At 43.4% G+C, this 16,634-nt stretch overlaps 1 protein-coding gene and 1 pseudogene across 1 annotated transcript in view; both read left to right on the top strand.

Annotated features, from left to right (window-relative positions):
* Nucleotides 1-16,634, top strand: part of KCNK12 (potassium two pore domain channel subfamily K member 12) — a 64,488-nt gene that overhangs the window by 6,402 nt on the left and 41,452 nt on the right. The window lies entirely within an intron of this gene.
* Nucleotides 13,926-14,432, top strand: LOC140908218 (mismatch repair endonuclease PMS2 pseudogene; annotated as a pseudogene).

Genomic DNA, 16,634 nt, shown 5'->3' with positions numbered 1-16,634 from the left:
TAATAGTACTGTTGAATTTAAATAAACTAATTCAAATTCTTTTTAAAATTGTAGGTCTTTACTGCAATTACATTATGTAAACCTTTTCATTACATTCTAGAAGTGTTTTATCAACTAATCACTATGATATAGACATGATGATATAGAAAGCAACTAATCACTATGATATAGACATGATGACGAATATAACTACATTGACTAGTATTGTAACTGTATTGCATTAAATAACTTAGTGTTTTCAAATTAAGTACATTTAATTATCCAGACATTAAAGTACCAGTAAGCATTAGATCTTTTCTCATTACAAGACCATAACTTTTTAAAATGACTGCTACTTCTATAGGCGGGATGAAAATGTCAGTACAGTATGGTAACACACTCTTTCTTTCCCTATATTTTATGGTAGCAAACAAACAAACACAAAAAACCCTTAGCAGAAGTGTGAAAATATATATTCTGGTTTCAAATATGTAACATCTAAGTGAATTCTTTCCGCTATTCTATTCTCTTAAAGTTTATTAAAGTGTTTCCTTTTCATTTGTGCATTCTTTTTTATAACACATCAATGTATAGAGACAAAGGGTTTGAGTCCCCTCTTCATTACACTCATGCAGAGTGAGTGTAAAACTCATTGGTAGTGTTTTGCACAGGTGGTAAATGACTGCACAAGGGAGTAAGCAGTCCAGCTCCATCTTTCTCTAGTTTATCCTATCTGACTTCTTTTTTATATCTAGTAGTGTCCAGTTCTCTGTTACACAGCTTTTCAACAGAGACTTAAGTTATTTTTTTTCCTGAATGATAATAAATTGGCAATCCTTTTATTGAGTAGTCCCTTAATTGCTGGGTGGTGCCAGTTATTTCAGTGGGATTACTTGTGGAGTAAGGTGCTATTCAGCGTGGCAGAATCAGGCTCAGAATGAGGGCTCATTTGTGCCTTGTAGGCCCAGCACATAGCAAGGGTCAGGGTAGAGTCACACTGTTCTGGAGGGAGCACTGAGAGGCATTCTGCATCAGGTCAGCACAAAGCCTCCTAGAGATGCCTGGCGCACACATGGAGCCATGCTGTTACACCTTTATGGGATGCGTATTACCTCCTGCATACCCATCTAGCAATGCATGCTGAGGTGGACCCATGGCCCCACCTCCTCCCTGCCCATCTCTGCTCTCGTTATGGTGTCATTAGCCTCCAGAGGAATAGGGAGGGGTCCTCCTGAGCACAGCTATTCCTGGCCTTTATGCAGGCTATGCAGGTATGGAGAGACTCCTTTCACCCTCTTGCCTTCACTGAAAACAAGGGTCAGTCACAGTCTGACCCTGGTAACTAACGGGAGAGCGAAGCCTTAGAGCTCACATATACAACATCCTTTATGTTCCAGTTGACTTATTCTGGGCCAACCGTATATTCCTTAATGAGGGCCAGATTCTGCCTGGCCTTTATCCAGGTGTGAAATGTGTGCAGGGAACTTCCCCCCCTTCCCACCTCTTTGCCTGGCCTGCATAAAAGCCAGGCAGAATTACAGACCCTGCGCTGAGGGAAATACAGGGACTGCTCCTTACAAACTCGCCAAGGGAGACACAATGTCATTGTTCTCCTCCCTCTCATGTATCTGCCAGCAAAGCTCACTGGCCATGTGAGTGAAAGTAAGCTGTGCACCTGTGCTTGCCTGAGGCAGAATGCCTCCCAATACTCCCCTTAGAGTTCTGTAGCTCTGCACAGCTCCTTGGTAAGCACTGTGCCTACAAGGCAAAAATCAAACCTTGGGTAAAAGGTACATGATTGGCCCTGTAGATTTCCTTTTATGTCTTTTACTCTTTTTAAAAGCCTAATCTTACTGCACTGTCCTGAATGGCCCACAAGTGACCTACTCTGAATGCCCAGATTGCTGTCAGTAGAATGCTTATTGCTTATGGTTGAATAACCAAATATTAGCAAAAAGAAAAGGAGTACTTGTGGCACCTTAGAGACTAACACATTTATCTGAGCATAAGCTTTTGTGAGCTACAGCTCACTTCATTGGATGCATGCTGTGGAAAATACAGTGGGGAGATTTATATACACAGAGAACATGAAACAATGGGTGTTACCATAAACACGGTAACAAGAGTGATCAGGTAAGGTGAGCTATTATCAGCAGGAGAGCATGGGGAGGTGATTCTTGTCAACTGCTGGAAATGGCCCACCTTGATTATCACTACGAAAGGTCCACCCCCGCTGTCCTGCTGGTAATAGCTCACCTTACCTGATCACTCTTGTTACAGTGTGTATGGTAACACCCATTGTTTCATGTTCTCTGTGTATATAAATCTCCCCACTGTATTTTCCATAGCATGCATCTGATGAAGTGAGCTGTAGCTCACGAAAACTTATGTTCAAATAAATTTGTAAGTCTCTAAGGTGCCACAAGTACTCCTTTCCTTTTTGCGGATACAGACTAACACGGCTGCTACTCTGAAACCTAATCAAATATTGAATCTATTTTTCCTAATAGTCATTTAAATTTTTGGTAGCTTTATAAGAAAACTCTCCATTCTAATTTCTGATTGTCTGCTGCCTATTTGTAAGTAAGGTTTCTTCAATCATTAGACTATTAGACTTTCAGAGAGATTTTCTATTCAGCAATTAAAAAAAATCCTTCAAACAAATGGTCAGGTGATGTGTTCTTAGCTTACTGGCAAGTGTCAGCAGAATTTATTTCTCAGTTGATTTTGGTCCTTTCCAACTTGTGAACACATATTTCTCCTATGTTTCATTCTGGAGCAAAGCCAGCATGGCTCTGATTAATTTACTTTCGATGCTCTGATCACAGGTCTGTAAGCCAGGAGTTCTGACCCCAGCTCCAATGCTAAATTACGTTGTGGACTTAAATTTTCAGTACTTTAGTTTTGCCATTTGAAAAATGAGCAGAACAAATTATACTTACCTATTTTATAAAACATGTTGAGACATTGCAGCTGCTATTACATTTTAGGCAGCCACTTGACAGTAGCCATGTCAGGGAGAGTATGGGTCCCTCTTCTATTGTATTAAGGGGTGGAGAGGCCCTGCTGTGTGGCCAGGACATCTGAACTCTCCATCTCCTGTGCAGGCATAAGTGATGCAGAGGGCTTTGTGCCAGCCCTCTGCACCATGCTTGAATTTGATTCACAAGTTTTGTCCAATCCTGAAGTTTTGCATCGATTCCTCTCACAGCAAAGTGTTATGCTTGTGCACGCACATATTGCAGCCAATTTTGCATGGCATACTACACTGTCATGCATATGCCCATAGCTGAAAATAGGCAGGTGGAAGGAGATCTTCCTGTCCTAACATAATTTTTCATCACCATTGGCAGCACCACTGAGTGTAAATAACCTCAGCTTGTAAGGCAAGCTTATATTCCTTACTGCTTAAGCCACAAGCTCCATATAGCTACCTTCCTCTCTGAACCTTCTGTGAAGACATGAACAGCCGCAGTTTTACCACCCTGCAGAAGCTTCAGCATGACTGAAATTCTCAGAACATTATCCATACACAGTGCCTGGTTCTCATTTATGCTACGTCCCCTTTACACTGATTTGGAAATGTAAAAAGGCATTAAAGTGCATACATCTATACTCTATTTATTATTTATACTATAGCCCTCTTTACCCTGCCAGAGACATATAAAGGGGTCCTAGCATAAATAAGAATCAGGCACACAGGGATCTCAAGTTAAATTGCATTAGAAAATCAATTTTGAAGAAATCCAGAAATAGGGCTCAAAGTGTTGAAAGTGCTGAATCAAAGCAAACAACATTCAAGAGGCAATCTGGTGGCTCAGTGAGCACTTTTTCATAGAATCACAGAATATCAGGGTTGGAAGGGACCCCAGAAGGTCATCTAGTCCAACCCCCTGCTCGAAGCAGGACCAATTCCCAGTTAAATCATCCCAGCCAGGGCTTTGTCAAGCCTGACCTTAAAAACCTCTAAGGAAGGAGATTCTACCACCTCCCTAGGTAACGCATTCCAGTGTTTCACCACCCTCTTAGTGAAAAAGTTTTTCCTAATATCCAATCTAAACCTCCCCCACTGCAACTTGAGACCATTACTCCTCGTTCTGTCATCTGCTACCATTGAGAACAGTCTAGAGCCATCCTCTTTGGAACCCCCTTTCAGGTAGTTGAAAGCAGCTATCAAATCCCCCCTCATTCTTCTCTTCTGCAGGCTAAACAATCCCAGCTCCCTCAGCCTCTCCTCATAACTCATGTGTTCCAGTCCCCTAATCATTTTTGTTGCCCTTCGCTGGACTCTCTCCAATTTATCCACATCCTTCTTGAAGTGTGGGGCCCAAAACTGGACACAGTACTCCAGATGAGGCCTCACCAATGTCGAATAGAGGGGAACGATCACGTCCCTCTATCTGCTCGCTATGCCCCTACTTATACATCCCAAAATGCCATTGGCCTTTTTGGCAACAAGGGCACACTGCTGACTCATATCCAGCTTCTCGTCCACTGTCACCCCTAGGTCCTTTTCTGCAGAACTGCTGCCTAGCCATTCGGTCCCTAGTCTGTAGCTGTGCATTGGGTTCTTCCGTCCTAAGTGCAGGACCCTGCACTTATCCTTATTGAACCTCATCAGATTTCTTTTGGCCCAATCCTCCAATTTGTCTAGGTCCTTCTGTATCCTATCCCTCCCCTCCAGCGTATCTACCACTCCTCCCAGTTTAGTATCATCCGCAAATTTGCTGAGAGTGCAATCCACACCATCCTCCAGATCATTTATGAAGATATTGAACAAAACCGGCCCCAGGACCGACCCTTGGGGCACTCCACTTGATACCGGCTGCCAACTAGACATGGAGCCATTGATCACTACCCGTTGAGCCCGACAATCTAGCCAGCTTTCTACCCACCTTATAGTGCATTCATCCAGCCCATACTTCCTTAACTTGCTGACAAGAATACTGTGGGAGACCGTGTCAAAAGCTTTGCTAAAGTCAAGAAACAATACATCCACTGCTTTCCCTTCATCCACAGAACCAGTAATCTCATCATAAAAGGCGATTAGATTAGTCAGGCATGACCTACCCTTGGTGAATCCATGCTGGCTGTTCCTGATCACTTTCCTCTCATTTTCAAACATTGCACTGCACCATACAGAAGCCAATGAGTTGGCCCCCACAGGAGTGAGCTATGAGTATAATAACTTGGCAAGTAATTCTACAGATAACCTAGACTGTCTGAAGGTTAGGGAGGAAAAAGTCATCAGATTTATCCCATCTAACATAATCTAATTGCACTCTACTTGACTGGCATATCCTTGAGAACATTGGACCATATTCTCAAGGGTCACAATTCATCCCTGTTCATAACGCCGGTTCACAAGACCTATGCATGCATCACTTAAATGCCACTTTGCCCTATTTTGAGGGCTTAAGTGGGACTTGGGGACAGTCCTTATGCTGGCCTTTTGCACGGCAGTGTCCTACACTCTGTGGCCTGGTCTACACTGGGTGGCGGGGGGGAATCGATCTAAGATACACAACTTCAGCTACAAGAATAGTGTAGCTGAAGTCGATGTATCTTAGATCGACTTAGAATCACTTACTTCACGTCCTCGCGGCGTGGGATCGACGGCCGCTGCTCCCCTGTCGACTCTGTTTCCGCCTCTCGCCCTGGTGGAGTTCCAGAGTCGACAGCAGAGTGATCAGGGATCGATTTATCACGTCTATAGTAGCTATGATAAATTGATCCCCGATAGATTGACGTGGCCTTACTGCCCATGCAGACTTATTGCAGCATAAGCTGCAGTTGGATATAAGCAGTCCCAAAGAGCAGTTGTTCTAAATGGACTTGTATCCTGCCCTCACCTATCTCCACACAACAATATTATGTATAGATTTCCTGGAGTGGTTGTTGTGAAACATTTGTTTGAAGTATTTAATTAGGTAAGAGGAAATCAATTTTCTGTATGATATCTTTGAATGATAGCACACATCCAGCAATAATTCCATTAAATGTTTTCTAAATTCACGTTAGCTCCAGTGAATTACAACAATAAACAATGTATCTACTTTAGTGTGATGAGACCAGGAATGTTCACATCGTTCCACAGACACCAGACCAGGTGAAAAGCAACAGTCAAACCAAAATGTAGTTTTGATGAAAATCACCGATATCATGTTTTCCCAAAACTCTGCAATTACATACTTGAGGTTTGTACTGACATCTTTTTGCAAAAGGATCAGATTTTCAGGTAAATACTCCCAGGCCTGGAGTAGAGTAAAAACAAAACTAAAGTGTGTAGGTATACATTTCAAAATGCATGTAATAAGGCAGAAGAAGCAGCAAGCATTATAAAGCTTTTCTCACTGAGCTGAAATGTCAGACTGCTTGCCTTCACTGCTACCTGACTAACTGCAGTTTGAAGCTGGCATGAAAGTGCTGTGTTTAGTTTTGTTTCTTCAGGATGGTCTGTTGTAGCAGGATTTGGTGCATCTGATAATGTGATGATTTTATCAATGTGCTAAGTGGACATATGGAAGCTGTTTTATCAATCTGTTGCTCCCAATAAAGATTAAAGGGCTAGATCCTCAATTGATGTGACTCAATATAACTCCATGGACTTAAATGGGGCTACAATGATTTATACCACCTGAGTACCTGGTCCATTTAGTTTTACAATTCCAAGCAATGTTTTCTGCTTCCTGTGTCTAGTTATGTACAGGGGTTTGCTCATCTGGATGGGAATTTTGCCAGCATATGGTCACAGCTTGCATTCATCTGGGGTAAAGAACACTAGAGACTCCACTTGGAGCCCATCAATATAATCTAACAGGTGACTAGAAAGGTCTTTTCTAAATGGTCATTATGAAATAATTTTGAACCTAAATTTAGTATTTTAGTTTAGAGAAAAAAAGCCAGCATGTTTTAAACAAAACTTAGTTTTAACAGTAATGCTTTCAAAATTTTTTTAAAAAATCAATGAGAGTATTGCTTAGAGTATCTTTGCAACCCAAATTTTGCATGATTGTGCTAATGCATGACAACCAGAAATTGAAACTGACTATCCTGATTCCATTGTCCACGACAAATGTAGTGCACAAAATAAGCAGCACAAATAATTTCATCTGAGAAATTATGAATCATATTATATATATTAACCATGTCTTTTCATTATGCAAAACTATGCCTCTTCCTATCCATTGTTGGCACTAGGCTAGATCCTGAGCCCCTGCTCTGGCTGATTTGTCCTGGTCTGAAAAGCCAATTTACGCAATTAGCTGGGGAGTCCCTTGACACAGGGGCATCCCTGGGTTGTGTAGAACTGATACAAATAGCTCCTACACCACCTCCCACCCAGCCCATTGCATGGGAGCATGTTAGAGGTGTGATGATAAGAGTGTGTGGCTGAATGCTGCTGTGCTCCAGGGATCCCCGCTAGTGCAACATTACTCAGGGACCATAGCCAGCCTGAGGCTGCTCTGGATTATTCTAAGGTCTGGAACAGGGTAGACCCAGACATGAGACCAGACAGCTGCAAGCAGCTCCTTTGAGGTCTCTGCCTCAGGTGTGCCGAGCCCCAGGGCATACTGGAATCCGGACAGCTGAGAATCTGGGCTGCTGTATATACAGCTTGTCTGGAGATTGAGACTAGGACTAGAAATTGAACTTCGGTCTCCCACATGGTAGTGCACAATGTTACTGAAAGGCCACTGGGACAGCCAAATACATGGTTTAAAGAGTATTAATATTAATATAGAATGTGCAACGTTTAATATGTTAACTTAATAGTTAAGTACATTTACATAGGCTAAAAGGACAAGACATGGTTTAAAAGGGAACTTTTATCTAAGAAATGTTTTAAAAAGGAAATTTAAGTACCAGAGCCATCATATATGAATACAAAAAGAAAAGGAGTACTTGTGGCACCTTAGAGACTAACCAATTTATTAGAGCATAAGCTTTCGTGAGCTACAGCTCACTTCATCAGATGCATATCGTGGAAACTGCAGCAGACTTTATATATACACAGAGAATATGAAACAATACCTATTCCCACCCCACTGTCCTGCTGGTAATAGCTTATCTAAAGTGATCATCAGGTGGGCCATTTCCAGCACAAATCCAGGTTTTCTCACCCTCCACCCCCCCACACAAATTCACTCTCCTGCTGGTGATAGCCCATCCAAAGTGACAACTCTTTACACAATGTGCATGACAATCAACTTGGGCTATTTCCTGCACAAGTCCAGGTTTTCTCACATCCCCCCCACCTCCATACACACACAAACTCACTCTCCTGCTGGTAATAGCTCATCCAAACTGACCACTCTTCAAGTTTAAATCCAAGTTAAACCAGAACATCTGGGGGAGGGGGGGTAGGAAAAAACAAGAGGAAACAGGCTACCTTGCATAATGACTTAGCCACTCCCAGTCTCTATTTAAGCCTAAATTAATAGTATCCAATTTGCAAATGAATTCCAATTCAGCAGTTTCTCGCTGGAGTCTGGATTTGAAGTTTTTTTGTTTTAAGATAGCGACCTTCATGTCTGTGATTGCGTGACCAGAGAGATTGAAGTGTTCTCCGACTGGTATATGAATGTTATAATTCTTGACATCTGATTTGTGTCCATTTATTCTTTTACGTAGAGACTGTCCAGTTTGACCAATGTACATGGCAGAGGGGCATTGCTGGCACATGATGGCATATATCACATTGGTGGATGTGCAGGTGAACGAGCCTCTGATAGTGTGGCTGATGTTATTAGGCCCTGTGATGGTGTCCCCTGAATAGATATGTGGGCACAATTGGCAACGGGCTTTGTTGCAAGGATAAGTTCCTGGGTTAGTGGTTCTGTTGTGTGGTATGTGATTGTTGGTGAGTATTTGCTTCAGGTTGCGGGGCTGTCTGTAGGCAAGGACTGGCCTGTCTCCCAAGATTTGTGAGAGTGTTGGGTCATCCTTTAGGATAGGTTGTAGATCCTTAATAATGCGTTGGAGGGGTTTAAGTTGGGGGCTGAAGGTGACGGCTAGTGGCGTTCTGTTATTTTCTTTGTTAGGCCTGTCCTGTAGTAGGTAACTTCTGGGAACTCTTCTGGCTCTATCAATCTGTTTCTTTACTTCTGCAGGTGGATATTGTAGTTGTAAGAAAGCTTGACAGAGATCTTGTAGGTGTTTGTCTCTGTCTGAGGGGTTGGAGCAAATGCGGTTGTATCGCAGAGCTTGGCTGTAGACGATGGATCGTGTGGTGTGGTCAGGGTGAAAGCTGGAGGCATGCAGGTAGGAATAGCGGTCAGTAGGTTTCTGGTATAGGGTGGTGTTTATGTGACCATTGTTTATTAGCACTGTAGTGTCCAGGAAGTGGATCTCTTGTGTGGACTGGACCAGGCTGAGGTTGGTGGTGGGATGGAAATTGTTGAAATCATGGTGGAATTCCTCAAGGGCTTCTTTTCCATGGGTCCAGATGATGAAGATGTCATCAATATAGCGCAAGTAGAGTAGGGGCTTTAGGGGACGAGAGCTGAGGAAGCGTTGTTCTAAATCAGCCATAAAAATGTTGGCATACTGTGGGGCCATGCGGGTACCCATAGCAGTGCCGCTGATCTGAAGGTATACATTGTCCCCAAATGTGAAGTAGTTATGGGTAAGGACAAAGTCACAAAGTTCAGCCACCAGGTTAGCCGTGACATTATCGGGGATAGTGTTCTTGACGGCTTGTAGTCCATCTTTGTGTGGAATGTTGGTGTAGAGGGCATTTGCTGGAAATGGCCCACCTGATGATCACTTTAGATAAGCTATTACCAGCAGGACAGTGGGGTGGGAGGAGGTATTGTTTCATATTCTCTGTGTATATATAAAGTCTGCTGCAGTTTCCACGATATGCATCCGATGAAGTGAGCTGTAGCTCACGAAAGCTTATGCTCTAATAAATTGGTTAGTCTCTAAGGTGCTACAAGTCCTCCTTTTCTTTTTGTGAATACAGACTAACACGGCTGTTACTCTGAAACCTGTCATTATGCAAGGCACTGCATTTAGCCGTATGGAGTGGAAATCTATCAACTGCATGAAAAAACTTGTACAGATACAGGCAGACGTCATCTTCCTTTCCAAATGCAAACAGATGGACATCGTACCAAAAGGACTGAAGGTAAAAAATCCATTACAATCTACATACCACACAGACTATGCTGACAGCTTGTGCCACACGCTCTCAAAGGAACTGCGGAACCACCTGATCAACATCCTCTACAGCAAACAGGGAAAGATTAAGCATGAGCTCTCAAAAATGGATACTCTCACAAAAAACCAACCTTCCACACAAGCTTCCTCGTGGCTGGACTATACTAAAACTAGACAAGCCATTTACAGCGCACACTTTGCTTCTCTACAAAAGAAAAAGGACACTAAACTTTCTAAACTACTACATGCTACAAGGGGCCACAGCAATGGTTCCCTCAACCCACCTAGCAATATTGTTAACCTATCCAACTATACTCTCAGCCCAGCAGAAGCAGCTGTTCTATCTCGGGGCCTCTTCTTCTGCCCCTCCACCCCCACGAACATGATACAGTTCTGTGGTGACCTAGAATCCTATTTTCGACGTCTCCGACTCAAGGAATATTTCCAAAATACCTCTGAACAGCATACTAATCCACAGAGGTCTCCCTACCAACACTACAGAAAGAGGGATTCTAGGTGGACTCCTCCTGAAGGTCGAAACAGCAGACTGGACTTCTACATAGAGTGCTTCCGCCGACGTGCACGGGCTGAAATTGTGGAAAAGCAACATCACTTGCCCCATAACCTCAGCCATGCAGAACGCAATGCCATCCACAGCCTCAGAAACAACTCTGACATCATAATCAAAAAGGCTGACAAAGGAGGTGCTGTTGTCATCATGAATAGGTCGGAATATGAACAAGAGGCTGCTCAGCAGCTCTCCAACACGAGTTTCTACAAGCCATTACCCTCTGATCCCACTGAGAGTTACCAAAAGCAACTACAGCATTTGCTCAAGAAACTTCCTGAAAAAGCACAAGATCAAATCCGCACAGACACACCCCTGGAACCCCGACCTGGGATATTCTATCTACTACCCAAGATCCATAAACCTGGAAATCCTGGGCGCCCCATCATCTCAGGCATTGGCACCCTGACAGCAGGATTGTCTGGCTATGTAGACTCCCTCCTCAGGCCCTACGCTACCAGCACTCCCAGCTACCTTCGAGACACCACTGACTTCCTGAGGAAACTTCAATCCATCGGTGATCTTCCTGATAACACCATCCTGGCCACTATGGATGTAGAAGCCCTCTACACCAACATTCCACACAAAGATGGACTACAAGCCGTCAAGAACACTATCCCCGATAATGTCACGGCTAACCTGGTGGCTGAACTTTGTGACTTTGTCCTTACCCATAACTACTTCACATTTGGGGACAATGTATACCTTCAGATCAGCGGCACTGCTATGGGTACCCGCATGGCCCCACAGTATGCCAACATTTTTATGGCTGATTTAGAACAACGCTTCCTCAGCTCTCGTCCCCTAAAGCCCCTACTCTACTTGCGCTATATTGATGACATCTTCATCATCTGGACCCATGGAAAAGAAGCCCTTGAGGAATTCCACCATGATTTCAACAATTTCCATCCCACCACCAACCTCAGCCTGGTCCAGTCCACACAAGAGATCCACTTCCTGGACACTACAGTGCTAATAAACAATGGTCACATAAACACCACCCTATACCGGAAACCTACTGACCGCTATTCCTACCTGCATGCCTCCAGCTTTCACCCTGACCACACCACACGATCCATCGTCTACAGCCAAGCTCTGCGATACAACCGCTCAGACAGAGCCAAACACCTACAAGATCTCTGTCAAGCTTTCTTACAACTACAATACCCACCTGCAGAAGTAAAGAAACAGATTGATAGAGCCAGAAGAGTTCCCAGAAGTTACCTACTACAGGATAGGCCTAACAAAGAAAATAACAGAACGCCACTAGCCGTCACCTTCAGCCCCCAACTTAAACCCCTCCAACGCATTATTAAGGATCTACAACCTATCCTAAAGGATGACCCAACACTCTCACAAATCTTGGGAGACAGGCCAGTCCTTGCCTACAGACAGCCCCGCAACCTGAAGCAAATACTCACCAACAATCACATACCACACAACAGAACCACTAACCCAGGAACTTATCCTTGCAACAAAGCCCGTTGCCAATTGTGCCCACATATCTATTCAGGGGACACCATCACAGGGCCTAATAACATCAGCCACACTATCAGAGGCTCGTTCACCTGCACATCCACCAATGTGATATATGCCATCATGTGCCAGCAATGCCCCTCTGCCATGTACATTGGTCAAACTGGACAGTCTCTACGTAAAAGAATAAATGGACACAAATCAGATGTCAAGAATTATAACATTCATATACCAGTCGGAGAACACTTCAATCTCTCTGGTCACGCAATCACAGACATGAAGGTCGCTATCTTAAAACAAAAAAACTTCAAATCCAGACTCCAGCGAGAAACTGCTGAATTGGAATTCATTTGCAAATTGGATACTATTAATTTAGGCTTAAATAGAGACTGGGAGTGGCTAAGTCATTATGCAAGGTAGCCTGTTTCCTCTTGTTTTTTCCTACCCCCCCTCCCCCAGATGTTCTGGTTTAACTTGGATTTAAACTTGAAGAGTGGTCAGTTTGGATGAGCTATTACCAGCAGGAGAGTGAGTTTGTGTGTGTATGGGGGTGGGGGGGATGTGAGAAAACCTGGATTTGTGCAGGAAATAGCCCAAGTTGATTGTCATGCACATTGTGTAAAGAGTTGTCACTTTGGATGGGCTATCACCAGCAGGAGAGTGAATTTGTGTGGGGGGGTGGAGGGTGAGAAAACCTGGATTTGTGCTGGAAATGGCCCACCTGATGATCACTTTAGATAAGCTATTACCAGCAGGACAGTGGGGTGGGAGGAGGTATTGTTTCATATTCTCTGTGTATATATAAAGTCTGCTGCAGTTTCCACGATATGCATCTGATGAAGTGAGCTGTAGCTCACGAAAGCTTATGCTCTAATAAATTGGTTAGTCTCTAAGGTGCCACAAGTACTCCTTTTCTTTTTGCGAATACAGACTAACACGGCTGTTACTCTGAAACCTATCATATATGAATACTTAACTCAGCTAGAATATTTTATTTTCAAAGTACTATACCAACATTAAATTATTCTTCACAACCCCCTGCAAAGTAGGTGTTATTTTATTTTACAGACGGAGAAACTGAGACAGAGAGAAGATAGATCAACATTTTCAAAGCACCCTGAATTTTTGGGCACCCAACTTGAGAGTTGGAGTTCTGGAAGCTCAGCACTTCTGAAAACCAGGCCCCAAGCTGTCTCCAATTGGACATCTAAAACTGAGAGCCCACTTTTGAAAATCAGGACCTAAAGGCCTACAGTCATGCAAGGGCTGGTCCTGTGCCACTGAAATCAATGGATGCTGGCTCAGGCTCAAAGTGAATAGTGCCAGTGCTGGGATCAGATTTCAGAGTAGCAGCCGTGTTAGTCTGTATTCGCAAAAAGAAAAGGAGAACTAGTGGCACCTTGGAGACTAACACATTTATTTGAGCATCAGCTTTCGTGAGCTACAGCTCACTTCATCGGGTGCATTTGTTGGTCTCTAAGTTGCCACTAGTACTCCTTTTCTTAGTGCTGGGATCAGAACTCAAGAGTTCCTGATTGCTATCCCATGCTCCCTTCTAGATCATGATGCCTTTCTAAGGAGGGTGTGCCAGCTTACTAACTGGTCACATGTTTAACAATATATCTAACAACCGTTTTAACAATATCAATGATATTGTTTAAAAATAGCAGTCTCTTTGATCCTGAAGAAAATTCAAAGGATTTTAAGAGTTTATTCGCATGATACTTGATTATTCCCTTTTGACTTTGCTACTGATTTCTCTGATCTAATGCATGTTGGAACATTTGGATTTCAAGGTGAAGCTCTGAGTTCACTGTGTGCGTTAAGTGATGTTACCATTTTTACTTGTCACAAATCTACAAAGGTTGGAACTTGTCTGGTATTTGATCACAATGGAAAAATTATTCAGAAAACTCCTTACCCATGACAACAGGGAACAACTGTTAGCATGCAGCAATTGTTTTATACCCTGGCAGTGCAGCACAAGGAATTTCAATGAAATATTAAAAAGGAATATGCAAAAATGGTCCAAATATTACAAGCATACTATATCATTTCAATGGGAGTGTGAATTAACTGCACCAATCAGGTTGGCCAAGGAAAAAAACACTCAGTGATGTGTATTACTGGAAGCTGTAGTCTAAAGGAAAACATTGGAGCAATATTTGGGCAAAAACAGTTGCAAAGCCTCATTCCCTTTGTTCAGCTACCGCCTAGTGAAGCTGTTTGTGAAGAATTTTTTTAAATTTTTTTGGTGGGGTGCGGGAGAGATAGCTCAGTGGTTTGAGCATTGGCCTGCTAAACCCAGGGTTATGAGTTCGATCCTTGAGGGGGCCATTTAGGGATCTGGGGCAAAAATTGGGGATTGGTCCTGCTTTGAGCAAGGGGTTGGACTAGATGACCTCCTGAGGTCCCTTTGAACCCTGATATTCTATGATTCTATACTCTGAATTTATCCTTGATGTTACTCCACTGAAATCAATGGAATTTCACCAGGGATGAGTTTGGAACACTGATTTCCAAATGCTGGTCTCCCCTCATAGTTCAACTAGTTCAAAATATTAGGTGCCAACGTTCTTCTCCTCCTTTTCTGCATTTTCTTTGGTGAGCACCCCCAGAAATGAATGAGCTCTTGTGCTCATTATGCACTTTAATAGCTCTCCGGCTGTTGAACTCACATTAGGTGGCTCCAGCCAATTAATTTTCTATTACTAGGCAACCTTACTGTATATTAGTTACTGCGTGTATATCAGCAATGAAGGGATCATAATTACTATGCTTATCAGCTGGTCTAGTTACTGCTGGATCATAAACCCAAACCCCGAGTAGAACTCTGTATACTTTGTTCCTATGGAGTCCAGATCAATCTCCATTCTCTATCTTCTGTATTTGCTTTGCTGTTTCATTCTCCTGAAATTTTCTCCCTTGTCTGCTTCTGTTACAGTTTCTCTCATACTCCCCAATTATTTGCCTCTCATAGGCACAATAATTCCTCCAGCTTCTGCTGTCTCCCCAATTTGCCAGGCTGCTCTCTACTGCTGATTTGTTTGCTTGATTAAATTTTTAATATTTGTTTGAGGACACATGTAATCTTTCAAGTTGACAACCACCAAACAAATAGGGAGGGGAAAAACAGTCTTGCATTTTCTTTCTATAACTAATTACCCCTTTGTCTCTCTTCAGCCTCTTTCCTGATACTTACCCTTGTTTCTTTGTCCAACTTGAGAACTTCTCCCTTCTTTGACCTCCCCCACCATCTGTCACAGATCATTTGGATGTCAGCATTTTTTCTCTCTTTTATTGGAGGGACATCTTTGCAAACATGTTTTCTTGCTTTTCTGGAATCTTCAATTGCTTTTCAACATTCAAGAAAGAGGCAGAGAACTGTACAAAAGATCTATCACCAACTAATATCATGTAGCAGTTTGTTGTTATGACATTCTAGAGTGACATAGGGTGGCATTAGCAAAGGCAGTCAGCATTGGCCTCAGTCTGCTGCTATTGTACTTACTGGGAGTTTTACCATTGACCTCGATGGTAACAGATGTATCCCATGCCTGTGCCTATGCAGAAGCCTGAATCTCCAGTGTTTCATACAACACTTTGAAAATTCCCATTCTCACAACAGGTATCAGTAACAAGTGCAGCTGAACCAGTGCTGAACACACATCTAGACACGGACAAACTAAGTCCAGCATTATTACTGTTTCTGTACCACTGTAGATTCATTGTCAGCAAAAGGTAATATTCAAGGCTTAGGCCTGGTCTATACTTGGGATTCAACCATTGGAAGCCAACAACTAGTGAGGCTGCATCATTGCAAACCCAAGCCATAGACACGGAGACATGTGATTTGTATAAATTGAGGTTAATCCTGCTTGAAACTGTAGTTTTCCTTGCCTACATTTGGGCTTTGCACCAGAACTGCAATGCTGGTTGCTGGCCACTAATGGCTGATTCAGAGTGTAGTGAGGCCTTATTGGAAATCCTCCAACCAGAGTGGGAGGGAACACCCTTTGTGACCAGGTAGGCAGAGCCAGACCAGACTTGCCCCTCTTGCCAGAATTGGGAAGGTGGAACAGGAAGTATAAAAGGCGTAGCTTCCACCTCCATGGGGCTGAGACAGTGAGGGACACAGATGCATCCTGCTTGCTGCTGAACCAAGGGGCGCCCTCCTCCTGGAGGAGCCTATGTCTGCAGGGGAGCTGCCAGGACTGCCGTTGCCTGCCTACCCTGAGGAGGCTGAGGACACCCACAGAGCCAAGGTACCGAATGCAGGGATAGTAGGAAGTAGCCCAGAAACAGCCAACTCCAGTCTCACTGTGTTGCTGCCTGAATTTAGGTCAGCGTGCTGTGCCTGGATTCCCCACTGACCCAGTGGCAGAGTCTGCCACTGTTATGGTCCTGGGCTGGGATCCAGTGGAGTAGGGTGGGCCCAGATCCTGCT

This window comes from Lepidochelys kempii, chromosome 3, assembly GCF_965140285.1.
Source record: "Lepidochelys kempii isolate rLepKem1 chromosome 3, rLepKem1.hap1, whole genome shotgun sequence".
Lineage (NCBI taxonomy): Eukaryota > Metazoa > Chordata > Testudines > Cheloniidae > Lepidochelys > Lepidochelys kempii.
The sequence above is the reverse complement of the archived record's forward strand: the minus strand, read 5'-3'. Positions and strand labels throughout refer to the sequence as shown.